At 43.5% G+C, this 14211-nt stretch overlaps 1 long non-coding RNA gene across 1 annotated transcript in view; it reads right to left on the reverse strand.

Moving 5' to 3' along the window:
- Nucleotides 1-1460: 1460 nt before the first annotated feature.
- Nucleotides 1461-14211, reverse strand: part of LOC106146888 — a 39065-nt gene continuing 26314 nt past the window's right edge. Inside the window, exons 2-3 of the long non-coding RNA XR_001231507.1 lie at nucleotides 2871-2968; nucleotides 1461-1877 (exon numbers count right to left, since the gene is read on the reverse strand). This is a non-coding gene — a long non-coding RNA (uncharacterized LOC106146888). The remainder of the gene's footprint in view (nucleotides 1878-2870; nucleotides 2969-14211) is intronic.

The following is a 14211-nucleotide window of genomic DNA, read 5'->3' on the forward strand; positions in this document are numbered from 1 at the left end:
AAATATCTGATCTAGTCTTTTGTCCAGTTTTCATTGGGTTATTTCTTTCTAATTTTGAGTGTTAGAATTCTGTATATATTCTGAAGATTAGGTATGGATATCAAAGGTATGGTTTGCAAGTCTTTCCAGCCATTCTGTGTGTTCTAATTTTAATATTTCCTTTGAAACACAAAAAAATGTTTAGTTTCAACGAAGTCTGATTTAACTAGTTTTCATTGCTTAATCCTATGAAGCCTGGGCTTTTGATAGCTGTTTCTTTTCTAAAAGGTTTACAGTTTTAATGCTCATATGTAAGTCTTTGGTCCATTTTCAGTTTATTTTTGTACATGGCATGAGGTAGGCCTACCCCTTCCTTTTGCATGTGGATGACCTGTTGATCATTTGCTGTAAAGGTATTTCCTCCATTGAGTGGTTGGGGTTCTTGAAAGCCAACTGACTGTGAACGGAAAGGTTAATCTCCGGGTTTTTGTTCTCTCTTCCATTTCACTAGTCTGTATGTTGATCCTTATGCCAGAACCACATTGTTTTTCTTACTTTAGCTTCATAGTAAGTCTTGAATTGGGAAGTATTGGTGCGCCAGGTTGGTTCTTACTTTCTGAAATTGTTCTGGCAATTTTGATCCCTCAAGTTTCCATATGAATTTTTTAATCAACCTGTCAATTTCAGCAAAAAAAGCCAGATTAGATTTTTCTAGGGATTGAATTGAATCTGTAGATCAGTGTGAAGTGTATTTTCATCTTAACAATATTAAGTCTTGTAATTCATAAACACAAAATATCTTTCCATTTATTTGGGTGTGTACTTCCCTTCAGGAATGTTTTGTAATTTTCAGTGTATAAAGAGTGTATTTCTTTTGTTTATTTCCAAGCTTGTTATTCTTTTTGATGCTGTTATAACTGTAGCGGTGTTCTTAGTTTCACTTCAAATTATTCACTACCATAGAGAAATACAGTGAATGTCTTGCATATTGATTTTTTTTTTGTCTCTTTGAGACAAGGTCTTGCTATCCAGTTTTAAGGCTGACCTTGAGCTCACTTTGTAGCCCAGGCTGATCTCGAACTCGCAACAATCCTCCTGCCTCAGCCTCCCGAGTGCTGGGATTACAGGCGTGCACCACCATGCCTGGCTTGCATATTGGTCTTGTATCCTGAAACTTTGCTAAACTAATTCATTAATTCTAATAGTTTTTGTGGTTTATCTGGAATTTTCTATACAAAAAATATGTCATTTTCAAATAGAGATCAGTATACTTCTATGTACTGTCCACAGAAATGCACTTCAAATATCATTCAGGCCTGTTGAAAGTACAAGGGTGGGAAAGGATACACAATGAAACATCAGAGAAGAGAGTGGCTGTTCGGGCTTCAGGTAAAGTAGACTTCAAAAAAGTCAGTGACAGAAAGGCATGGTGCAATGATAATGAGGCCCGTATCAGTCAGTGCTTACTAGAGAAACAGATTTATTGCAAGATGCACAATTATACAAGAATTTATAAGATAGCCTTACAGTGGCTGCCCACACAGTCAGGTGTGGAAGAGTGCAGAAGGTCTCTTTGTATGCTGTAGATCTGAAGGATCCAGTCAGAGGCCCAGAGTTTAGTGTGGTCTCCCCGTGCAAGTCGATATCAGGAGGCTGATGGATCTGAGATGGAAGTCAGGTTACAGTGTTTCGGGTGAAGATGAAGACTGGAGCACCTCCGAAGGAGCAGAAGTGACCCTTCCTGCTTCGTTTCCCTTTTATACCATCTGGTGACCGTCCTCCTGAGGGTGGGTCTTCACTCCTAAAACTGTGCTCAGCCAACTTAGTTGGGTGTTTCTTATTCAAGTTGATACGATCAGTTATCAGAACCCCAAATGTCTATGCATAATACAATATAGCTGCAAAATAGGGAAAGCAAAACTCAGGCAGGAGAGAGAGACAAATCCACAATGCTAACTGGCTACTCCAAACGCTCCTGTTTTTTCATTGTAGCAAATTGTTACAAAGTTAGTGACCTTGAATAACACCAGTCTATTTTTTCACAGTTCCGGAGGTCAGAAGTCAGAAACAGATCACCTGGGACTCACGGAAAGGGGTGGGCAAGGCTGGCTTCTCTGGAGGTGCCAGGAGAGTTCGCTTCCTGCCTTTTCTGCCTTTGGGGATCCCACTTTCCTTGACTATTTACCCCTCTGCCGTCTTCAAAACTAGTGGTCTGTTCCTGTCACTCCCTGACTCTGATCCTTCTGCCTTCCTCTTCCCACTTAAGGACCTTGAGATGACTCTGGGCGCATGTTAGCAATCAAAGAGAATCTCCCTATTTTAGAGGTGAAGGTGGAAGTAAGGCTGCTGAGCCTTGTGATGGGTGATTTTGTTGGATCATCCAATGTATGTGTAAGATCCCTGAAATTGAAAGAGCAAAGCAGAAAGGAGCAGAGTAACATAGTGAAAAGATGAAACCTGTCAGTGTTGGCCTTGCAGATGGAAGACAGCAACGAGTCTCTCTTGGCCGTGGGGCTGGAGGAGGGGCTACATATCACTGTTGGACTGAAGGAGGGAGGTCCTGTGCCACTGCTGACACTGGAGGAGGAAGGGACTGCACACCACTGCTGCTCGTGGAAGGGGAAAAAGGAGTCACAAATCAAGGAACATAGGCAGCTAAGGAGGCTGGAGAAGGCATGGAAATTATCCTCGAGCTCAGAAGTGGGCTGCCCTGCTAATGGATCTTTTGCCCACATTCAGCGTTTGCCATTAGGAATGATGCTGCTCTGAATCCTTGTGTTCGAGTCCTTGTGTGGACATAAGCATTGATTCGAGTTCGTAAGAAGACCAGCAAGACCAACCTTGGGGTTTTTGTTACAGAAGTACAAGAAGATAGATCTCTTAGCTCTTACCTTCACTTCTTAACCTCTTTGGACAGTGAAGACGTCATCCACACACCTCACGATCATCTCTAAGATGCAGGGTAGTATCTTCAGTATCCACTGGACACCTACTGAAATGATTACAGTTAGACCAGCCGTCAGCACCACGTGCCGGGCAGATGTGGACCCAGCAACCGTGGCCTGTGCTGATGGGACTGGAAGAGTCCAGTCAGCTCAGAAAACCCTGTGGAACCTGCCAGGGCTGAGCACCCGCTCTGCTGCGCACCGTGGGCCTGTGCATGTGCTGCAGACACAAGTGCCACAGCCACGCAAGGCCAGTCCACGAGTGCCAGTCCACGAGTGCTGTTCATGACAGCCCCGAACTCGGTCACCCCGTGTGTCAGTGCAGAGGTAAACACGGGACAGCCACGCGGTAGGGCCTCACAAACCAGACTTCCACTGCGCACAGCATGACGGGATGACGGCAGGAGCACAGCCTGTGCGCTCCACTGATGAGAACGGGCTGAGCAAGCCAAGTTCAGGGGGCGGACGTGAGTGCCAGTGGGGCAGCTGTGGGGCTGCACAATCCGGATTTGCGCCTCCTCCTATTGGAAATTATACCTGTTTAAAAATAGGCACAAACGTCCACAAAAATGTTTATTCCCTTAGCTTCCAGTAACTCTTTTTAGGAATATTTACCAATGAATTAGTCTGAAATGTAAATATTTACTCAGTTTCTGGAAGCCGTATAAATGTCCAACATTATAGGAATCTTTCTTGGGGCCAAGACACAGGGTTTGTGAGGAGGGTTGGCTCTACTGCAAGCCAGGGATGGCAAGGGGCTTCAGGGCCCAGCCCCCACCCCAGCTCCCTGACAGGGAAGCCTCCAGATCCCGAGCCAGGTGGGCAAGGCCTTCAGGAGTGCAGGACCCACCCTGAGGTCACCGTGTGTGAGGTTGGAGGACAGCAGTGGAGCAGGAGGAGCCCTGCTCATCCCTGGAGCTGCTGCCAGGCCAGGTGCCCTCTGCTGATGCTGGGTGGGGACATACACCCTGGGTGGAGACTCAGACCTTCCAGGAGCCCTGCCATCCCTGCCCTCGTGTTCCTGTCTCTACTTGGAGAACTGGATGTCTGATGGAGGTGAAGACACAGATCATCGAGGAAGGATCTTCATTTAAGAAAGTGGTGCTGGGAATCATCACTCTTCAGCCTCGGCCTCACACAGACACGGAGTGGACCCAACATCCAACCGCAATGCAAACTTCTACAACTATTAGGGGAAAACCTTCGTGACCCCCTGTACACACCAGGCAGCAAGTCTGAGAAACATCCAGAGCTTTGCCCTCTGCAGGACACTCTTAAGAGAATGAAGACTAGACCCAGAGAGGGAGAAAATAATTGTAAAGCTCCTATCTGACAAAGGAAACAGCCAGAATATGGGGAGAACTCCTAAAACTCAACAAGAGGATAGGAAATGACATTTTCAAAAAGAAGCACAAGTTTTTTTAAAAATATATTGCCAAAGAATAAATATGTATGGCAGACAAACGTGTGAAAAGAAGTCCAACATTATTAATCACCAGGGAAGCACAAATGGAAACCACACGAGATTCCACCACTCACATCAGCATGGCTAAAATTAAATTTTAAGAAAGCTCTGGCAGTAGCAAATGCCCACAAGGACCAGAGCAGCTGGCCGCCCCCGCGGCTGGTGAGATGCAGGCTGGGAAGTATTTTCCGCTTCTGGAAACAGGCTGGCAGTTTGTTACACAGGGAGAACACGGTGCCCATGTGACCCACATCCCAGTCAGGGGTGGATGTGCCCAGAGAAACGCAAACCACCGTCCACAGCAAGGCCTCAGGGGCAGGAGTTCTCAGCAGCACTTCCATCTCCCAGGCAGCCTGGTTGCCCTTCCACAGGGACGCAGCATGGAGACCAGGCTGTGGAGTCTCCCTGTCCAGCAAGACGTGGGGGTGGGTCTGGATCTGGGGGCCAGGCTTGACCACTGAGGGCTGCACCAGTGACTTTACAGTGAGGAAACTACTACCCGTCTGTCATGGGGGTTGCACACCTTTATGAGTTTGTTCATTGTATGAAAAATTTAAAATAATGTTTTACAAATGCAATTAAGGGGTGGGAGTGTAGCTCAGTGGCAGAGCACATGCCTAGCATACATGAGGTCCTAGGTTCCAAATAATTAAATACTTGGCTTTTAAAAAAACACAATATTTAAAAAAAAAGAAGCCCATTTGGAACCTAGCCTGAGGCTCTCCCTACAGAGTTGGGTACTCAGTGTCTCCTCAAAAACAAGGGCCTTGGTGTCTGTGTGGCTTCAGGTCCAGCACAGGTCTCTCTCAGGAGTTGGAGCACAATCTTATACCCAGTCATTTGTGACGATTTCCACCAAGTGGACCAGGAAGGGACACGGGAGGCTCTGTGGTAGAGGTGGGCCCTGGCGGACACAGCAGAAGCCCCACTCTGCACTCCGTTGTCAATGTGCACAATCAGCTCCCTCCCAAAAGCCTGCTGACTTCACTGCAGAGCTGTGGACAGGATTGCTCCGGGCCCTCCTGGCAGGCGTCATCCCCACCCTGTCCTGCCCGCCGCGTGTCTGGGCGCTTCCAGATGTAACGTCTGAGCTTCGGAGTGATGCTGAGAAACCATGCAGCCTCCTAGGGTTGTCAGGCAGAATCCCCTGTCCCAAAGTATGGCCAGGAGCGGAGAGCTGCATCCCCCAGCCAGCTCCCTGGGCTGGAGAAATGAGTGAGAGGCCAGTGGCCATGGGGCTGGTGACTGGCTGGGGCTCAGACCTCAGAGGAAACTGGGCGAAGCCTGGCTCCCACCCAGGACTCCCGCCTCTGCCTCACAGGCCCCACAGGACCCGCAGAGAGCTGTTCCCAAGCCCTCCTCCAACACGGCCATCCCTGGAGACATCGCCCACACAGGCCTGCGGTTTCTGGTGTGTGGCTGCCAGCTCAGTGGGGCTCAGCACTCGCTGGGTCCCTCAGATGCCAAGTGCGGGGGGTGAGTGGCCACCCTGTGAGTCAGGAGGAGGGGCTGAGTCAGAGCCTGGCCAGCCCCCCTTGCGGGGCCCTGGCTTCTCCGCCACAGTGGGGGCCCGCAGATGCTGGGCTCCACACAGCCCTCATTTAAAAGTATATAAACCTACAATTCAAGTAGATGCTATTGAAACGTAACTGGCCTCAAGAACACCTTCCTGCTTCCTGATTATGTCACCAAGCTCTCCAAGGCCTGCGCTCAGAGGTGCCTCACGACGCAGCCTACGTCCAGACCACCCGCCCCACACAGGACCTTGACGCCGCAGAGACCCCACGCCCTGCTGCAGAGACCCTACAGCCCGCTGAGCTCCACTGCTTCTCAGAGCCACTGAACCTCCCCTCGAGCACCATTCACCCCAGCCCTTGCTGTCCTGTGGGGCCCGCTCAGCCCCAGAGCTCATGCTAAGCAAGATCCACACTTACTCCTGCCTCCAGCTTCAGTCCCAGGTGTCTCTAAGACACCCAGTCACCACCCCACATCCATTGGCAGCACTTGGGAAGGCACCTGACAGTGGCTCATGCACTGTCCTGGGAGCACCCCCAGCCTCCCCGTGGGTCCCAGGCTTCCTCCTGGACATTTATGTGTGCTCACAGTCCCTCCCAGACCTGGGTCTCCCAGGGAGCTCTGTTCTGGAGATCTTCACCCAGGGGACCCTCTGAACACCCCTCTCCTCCCACCTGGTGGCCTCTTCTGACTCCAACAGGATGTGGCCCCTAAGGCCCAGGCCAACTCCCAGGCCTGCCTCAATCCCCAGGGCCAAGAAGGACAGGCTGGGTGGGATGGGAGGGCCTGTGGGACCCAGAGCAGAGGTTCTGGGATGCCTCTTGAAAGACCATGTGGCTCATCATTTCCACACTCCCCTGCAACCAGCCCCACTTCAGCTGCCCCTGTGTCCCTCCCCAGATCTCGGGATGTTGCCCAAACAGCCAGAGTGGTGTAGAGCTGTCTTTTCCATCACTCTCAGGCTGTTCTAGCCTCCTGTCCCTCTCTGCATCCCCATAGCAGGGTTTCCAAGCCCCCTCCTGGCACACACCCAACCCAGCCCCACTCGTTCTCAGGCATGGGCTGTGCACTCCTCACGCATCAGCCACACCAACAGTGACCAGGGGCATCCAGACCCTGTGCTCAGTCCACCACTTGTGGTTCCAGTGGTCAGGAAACAAAGCCCCTCCCCCGTCAAGCTAGAGTGTGTGCCCAGACCCTGGGCTTTCTGATGCACGTTCTTTTAAGTGTTGAAAGAAAGAACTATCAATTCAGCAAAAATATTCCTCAGAAATGAAGGTGAAACAAAGACATTCTCAGAAGGTGGAAAACTGTCTATGGCCATACCACCCTGAAAGCACCTGATCTTGTCTGATCTCAGAAGCTAAGCAGGGCTGGCCCAGTTAGTACTTGGATGGGAAAAGATGGAAAACTAAGAGAATTTGCTGCCAGCAGATAGATCCTAAAGAATAGCTAAAATGTTCAGCAGACAGAAATGAGGGAAACCTAGGAATCAGGAATGAAGGAAAATGGCACATATTGGGGGAATATAATAGATTCTTCAGTTTTTAAAAATGAGTCTGATGATTGAAAGCAAATGTACTGGAGTCTGGCAGAATGTTCATCAAACAAAGCTATGACAAGTAAGGTGACCTCAATGCACAGAAAAGAAAGCACAGGAAGCCCCTTCATGATGGGGTCCTACGGAACCCCTGGAATGTCAAAATGCTGGTCCTAGTAGTAGTGAGAGGGTTAGGAGACAGTGTAACTCCCAGGAAGCCACTAAATGTTTAACAGAGCTGTATGATCAACAACCATTTAAAACAAAATATTAAAAATCACATAACTAAAAGGAAAAGAATGAAGAAACAAAGGAATAAAGCATAGAGAAAACATGCAGAAAACCAAAAATAAAAGGATAGGCTTGAATCTAAAAACAGTGGTACCTTAATTCATAAACTTAATTCTTTCTACAATTCTGGTTACAAACCAAATTGGATGAAAACTGAATCAAATTTCCACATAAGATCAACACTGAACCTAATCATTGAATTTGATTTGGTTTTCATTCAGTTTGACTTGTGATCAGAATTGTGGAAAGAATTAAATTCATAAATCAATAACTACATTAAATGTAACTGGCCTAAATTAAAAGACAGAGATTGTAACCATGATCTTTTTTGAGTATGTGTGGTACTAAGGACTGAACCCAGGCCTTAGCCCTGCATTATAGCCCACCCTCTTCCAGCCTCCCACACTTTTTCTTTGTTTTGAGACACGGTCTGGCCAAGACTCTTAAGTTTCCAGACCTGGGTTTGAACATGTGATCCTCCTGCCTGCTCCTCCCAGAGTGCTAGGATGACAGGCATGCAACAATATCCCTAAGTGCAATGACTTATTAGAAGACCCACCCACCAATATGCTCTCTAGAAGAGATTCACTGCAAAGATAATATTGGTATGGCCATGCAAAAAAAGGTGGGAAAAAGGATAAACCATGCAAATACAAATATTAAGAAACTGGAGTGCTCATATTAATATCAGATAGACTTCAGAGGTCAGAAAATTATCAGAAGCAGAGAGAAACTACGTGATAATGAAAGGATCAATTCACCAAGAAGACATAATAATGCTAAGAGTGCACCCAGTTGACCACACAGCTTCAAACATGTGAAGCAAAATCATGAAGACAGAGCTGAAACATAATTCAAGAATTATAGTTGCGATGTTGACATGCCCTGATTTCATGGGTCCATCCAACACTTAATCACTCCCAGCCAGGTACAGCCAACTACTCCTCTGGGGCATGTGGGATAGACTTCTCCAGGGCAGCAAAAATCCTAAACAAGAACTGAATCATATAAAGTGTGGTCTTTGGGCATAATGAGATTAAATCATTATCCTAACAGAGATTGTAAGATTATCTCTAAATATGTTACTTAAACATTAAGTAACATAACTCTAAATAACAGGAAAGTCTCAGAAAAATTTAAAAATATTTAACAAAAATGAGAACATATAAAAAAATCCATGGTATGCAATTAGAACAGTGCTCAGAGGAAAATACATGTACAGCACTAAGCATTTATATTACAAAAGAAGAAATATCTCAAAAAATCCAAGTTTCCACCTCAAGAAATTATTTTAAAAGAGAAAAATAAATACAAAGCAAGAAGAAAAGCAAGTTTCAATCAATGAAATTAAAACATGATAGAGAAAATAAATGGAAACAAAACTAGCTCTTTATAGCCATTAAGTCAATAGCACCTTAATAAAACTAACCAAAGCAGAGAAAAGATAACTTCTAATTTCAGAAAGGGAAGAAGAAATAGCAAAAACTACAATGGCCTTGCTGATAGTAACAGAAAATAGGGTACTACAGACAGACTCACATAGAAATTTCAACAACTGAGATGAAGTGAACCCACCCCTCAAAAACTGCAAACTACCAAATGTATCCAAGGTGAAAAAGATGGAAAAAGACCATCTGAATAGTTCTATAACTTTTTTGTTAAGACGGCATCTCAGTGTAGCCTGACTGGCCTCCAACTTGGAATCCTCCTGCCAGAATGCTGGATTACAGGCATGTGCCACCACACCATGCTTAGTTCTGTAACTAAATGGAATTTGTAGTTAAAATGCCTTCCAAAAAAGGAATACTATCCCTGGATGGTTTCACAGGTGGGTTTTACCAAACTTTTAAGGAGGAAATAACATACACTACACCTAACATCTTCCAGAAAGTAAAAATGGGAGGACATTTTCCAAGTGATTTTTCTACAAGACTAGCATTACCTGACACCCAAAGACAAAAACAGCACAAAAGAAGAAAACTGCATGCTAGTATTCCTCACTAATCATAAGCAAAACGCTAGCAAAGCAAAAGCAGCAATACACAAAGAGAAGAGCAAGACAAGACCACTCCAGGCTTTTTCCAGGAATGTGGGCAATAGACGGACTCATGGAAGGCGGCCTGGCTAGGAACAGGGCAACGTACTGAAGTTCAGCATCAGAGTAGATGATGCACACACAGACGGAATGAGAAAAGTCATCCCAGAGGGTACGTGCTGAGTGGTCCTACTTGCTCCATGCTCTGGAATAACATGAAATAATAAACCCTGGGAGGCAGAACAGGTTGGTGTGGCCAGGCCCAGGGCAGCAGGGCGTCTTCAGGGTGCTGGGTAGTTATGACTGTGACCGTGGCGACACAGAGCTATAAATCGGTGGGTGCACATAGAAAACTTGCCCATAAAAGCTGACGAAGATCTGCAGTTCAGTTTCACTTGGTGCCAAGGCCCTTTTCTTGGTTTCTGTGTGTTTTGACTGAAATGTTCCTAGAATAACATCACTGAGAGCTGAGCAAGAAGGACAGGAAAAATCAGCCTTTTTCCCCCCAACGTCTCTGTGGTTCTAAAATCATTTTGAAAGTAAAGACAGAAACAATGAGGAAAGACACTTCATAGAGAAGGTTGGGAAACTACACTGAGTTCATGAGATAACTCTGGCACCAGTGTGATCAGGGAGAGGGTCATTGAAAACCATGATGGACACACAAGTCAGTAACTGTAATCCATTACACAAACAGAAGCAAAGATGTAAATCATACGATCACCTCAATAGATGGAAGAAAAGCCTTTGACAAACTCCAACATGCTGACATGATAAAAACACTGAAAAAATAGGTAGAGGACCTTATCCCAATCAGATAAAAGCCAGTTATGACAAACCAATGGCCAACATCATATTAAATGCGGAGAAGCTGAAAGCTTTCCCTCTACACTAAAAAATAAGGTGTCCACTATCACCACTCCTGTATAGCATAGTTCTAAAAACATTAGCCAAATAAATCAGGCAAGAGAAAGAAATAAAAGGGATGGGTATAAGAAAGGATAAAGCCAAAATATTATTCTTTGCAGATGACATGATTCTCTACTTATGAGGCCAAAAATATACCAAAAGACTCTTAGAATTAATAATCAAATTCAGCAGTGTAGCAGGATGCAAAATCAACACACAAAGACCAATAGCATTTCTGTATAATGAAATTACTGAAAAAGAAATTAGGAAAACAATACCATTCACAATAGCATCAAGAAAAATGAAAAACTAGGAATTAGCCTAACTAAGGAAGTGAAAGATATCTACAATGAAAACTAAAGCATTCTGAAAAGGGAAATTGAAAATGACATCCCATGCTCCTGAATAGCAAGAACTAATATATGTAATTAGTCAAAAAGGCCATAATTCCAAAATTGACATATTTAATGCAACCCCAGTGAAAACACCAACAGCGTTCTTCACAAAACTGAAGAAAACAATCCTAAAATTCATATGGAACCAAAAGAGACCCAGAGTAGCATCTCAATCTTAGATTTAAGTCATATTATGAACTTACAGAGATAGATACATGATATTGACACAAAAATAGACCTGAGGATCAATAGGACAGAATAAAGTGTGTAGAAACAACCGCAAGTACATTCAATTATTTTTATTGGTACCTTTAAGATATACATAACGATAACATTCATCATAGGGAATTTGTACCTGTACATGGTATATCTTGCTGCTTCTTTTTTCCCATTCCCCTCCTCTCCCTTCAACCCCTCTTCCCCTCCTTATTTACAAAAACTTTGTTGCCTTTTTTCCTCCTATTATTTTTCTTTCTTGATTTTTCCCTCCTCTCACCCTCCCTTATTGCCCTTCTCATTTGAACATTTTCTTCTCATTTTCCAATATGTATGTCTCATTTTGGTCCTTATTTACACTTTCAGTCTCTCACACCAGAGAAACAATGCAGTATTTACACAGGTGTGTCCAATTTATTTCACTTAACAGTGTGGTCTCAAGGTACATCTGTTTACCTAGAAATGTCTCAAGCTTACCCTTCTTTGTTGCAGAGTAGTACTCTACTGCATAAAAAAAACCCCACATCTTTATCCATTCACCAGTTGATGAGCATTTGGGCTGTTCCCAAGATTTAGCTATTACAAATTGTGCTGCTATGAGTGTGCATATATCACTGTGGTATGATGCTTTTAATTGTTTCAGGGAAATGCCAAGATGGAGAATAACTGGGTCAAGTGGAATCTCTCTTTTTAGTTTTTTGAGGAATTGCCACACTAATTTCCACACTAGTTGCACCAGTCTATCCTCTCACCAACAGTGGAGGAGGGTTCCTTTTTCCCCACAGCCCTTCCAGCATTTGTTATTGATTGATTTCTTGATAACAGCCATTGTTTCTGAAGTGAGGTGAAGTCTCAGCATTGTTTTAATTTGCATATTTCAAATGATCAGTGATATTGAACATTTTTTCATACATTTATTCATACATTTTTTCATACATTTATTTACCATTTCTATTTCTTCATCTGAAAAGTGTGTGTTCATTTCAGATGCCCATTTTTGGATTGGGTCTTTAAATTTGGAGGATCTGACTTTCTTGAGTTCTTTATATATTCTAGATATTAGTCCTTTGAGGAACAGCTGGCAAAAAATTTTTCCCACACTGTGGTGGTCTCTCCACTCTGTTGGTGGTTTCTTTTGCTGTGCAAAAGCTTTTTAATAAGATGAGATCCCAGTTGTTAATTCTTCGTGATATTTCCTGTGTGATTGGGGTTCTGTTCATAAAGTCTTTCCCTACACCTATGTTTTCAAGAGTTCTACTGATTCTATCTTCCAGCAGATATAGTGTTTATGTTTCAATGTTCAGATCTTTGATCCATTTCAATTTTAGTTTAGTGCATTGTGAAAGACATGGGTCCAGTTTCAATCTTTAGGATGTGGAAAGCCATTTTTCCAGCACCATTTATTAAAGAGGCTATCTTCCTTCCAGTGAAGGTGTTTGTTTTCAAAGATGAGGTGGCCTAGTGTGTTTGGAGTTGTGTCTACATCTTCTAGTCTGTCCCATTGATCCTCAGGTTTATTTTTGTCACTTTTTGCTTTGATTTTCATTTTTACCTCAGTTTGTAACTTTTTGCTTTTATTTTCATTTTTACCAGTACCATGCTGTTTTTATGACAGTGGCTCTGTAGTATAATTTCAAGTCAGGGATTATGATGCTCTCTGCCTTGCCTTTATTGTCCAGAATTGCTTTTGCTATTCTAATTCTCTTCTGGTTCAAAATGAATTTTTGATTGTTTTCTCTAACTCTATAAGATATGCTATTGGTATTTTGATTGAGATCACATTAAATCTATATAATAATTTTGGAAGTATGGCCATTTTCACTATATTGGTTCTTCCTACCCAAGAACAAGGAATATATTTCCATTTTTTTATCCTCTTTGATCTCCTTTTTCAGAGTACTATAATTTTCTTTTTTTTTTTTTTTTTTTTGGGGTGGGGTTTTCTCCGGTACCAGGAACCGAACTCACGACCTTGCGCTTGCCAGGCAGGCGCTTTTGCCGCTGAGCTAAATCCCCAGCCCCTATAATTTTCAATGTAAAGATATTTTACTTCCTTCATTAGATTGATTCCTAGGTGTTTTTTTCTTTTTTCTTTGGCTACTATTATGAAAGGTGTGGTTCCTCTAACTTCTCTCTCAGTGAGTTTGTCATTTGTGTGCAGAAATGCTATTGATTTTGTGAGTGTTGACTCATATACAGTTATGTTACTGAATTTGATTATTAAATATAGAAGTCTTTTGGTGGAGTTTTTGGGATCTTTTATGTAGAGTATCATGTCATTTGTAAATAATAATAATTTAACTTTTTTCTTTTCTGTAAGTTTCAATATGTTGTACTGGCATTATCATTTCATTGTATAAATTGTCTACTTTCTTTAATTTCATCTGTGACCCATTGGTTGTTTTGGAGGGTGCTATTTAATTTCTATTTGTTTATGAAGTTCTTGTGGTTTCTTTTGCCACTGATTTCCAATTTCATAGCACTATGGTCTGATAATATGCATAGGGTAATTTCAATTCCTTTGCATCTACTTAAGCATGTTCTATGAACTAGTATGTGATCTATTTTGTAGAATATTCCATGTGCAGCTGAGAATAATGTGCGTTCTGATGTTATGGGGTGGAACACTCTGTTTTGTTTTGTTTTGTTTTTGTTTTTGTTTTTCTCCGGTACCGGGAACCGAACTCACAACCTTGCGCTTGCCAGGCAGGCGCTTTGCCCCTGAGCTAAATCCCCAGCCCGGGGTGGAACACTCTGTAGACATCTAAGTCCATTTGTTCAAAAGTCCATTTGTCCCTTGGTTTAGTTCTGATATTTCTTTGTTGATTTTTTTGTCTAGTTGATCTATTTGTGACAGTGGGGTATGGAGTTCCCCCACTAAAACTGCATTAGTGTTTCATTTTTCATGTCTGTTAATATTC

Source organism: Chinchilla lanigera, unplaced genomic scaffold, assembly GCF_000276665.1.
Source record: "Chinchilla lanigera isolate Chin_1 unplaced genomic scaffold, ChiLan1.0 scaffold00006, whole genome shotgun sequence".
Taxonomy (NCBI): domain Eukaryota; kingdom Metazoa; phylum Chordata; class Mammalia; order Rodentia; family Chinchillidae; genus Chinchilla; species Chinchilla lanigera.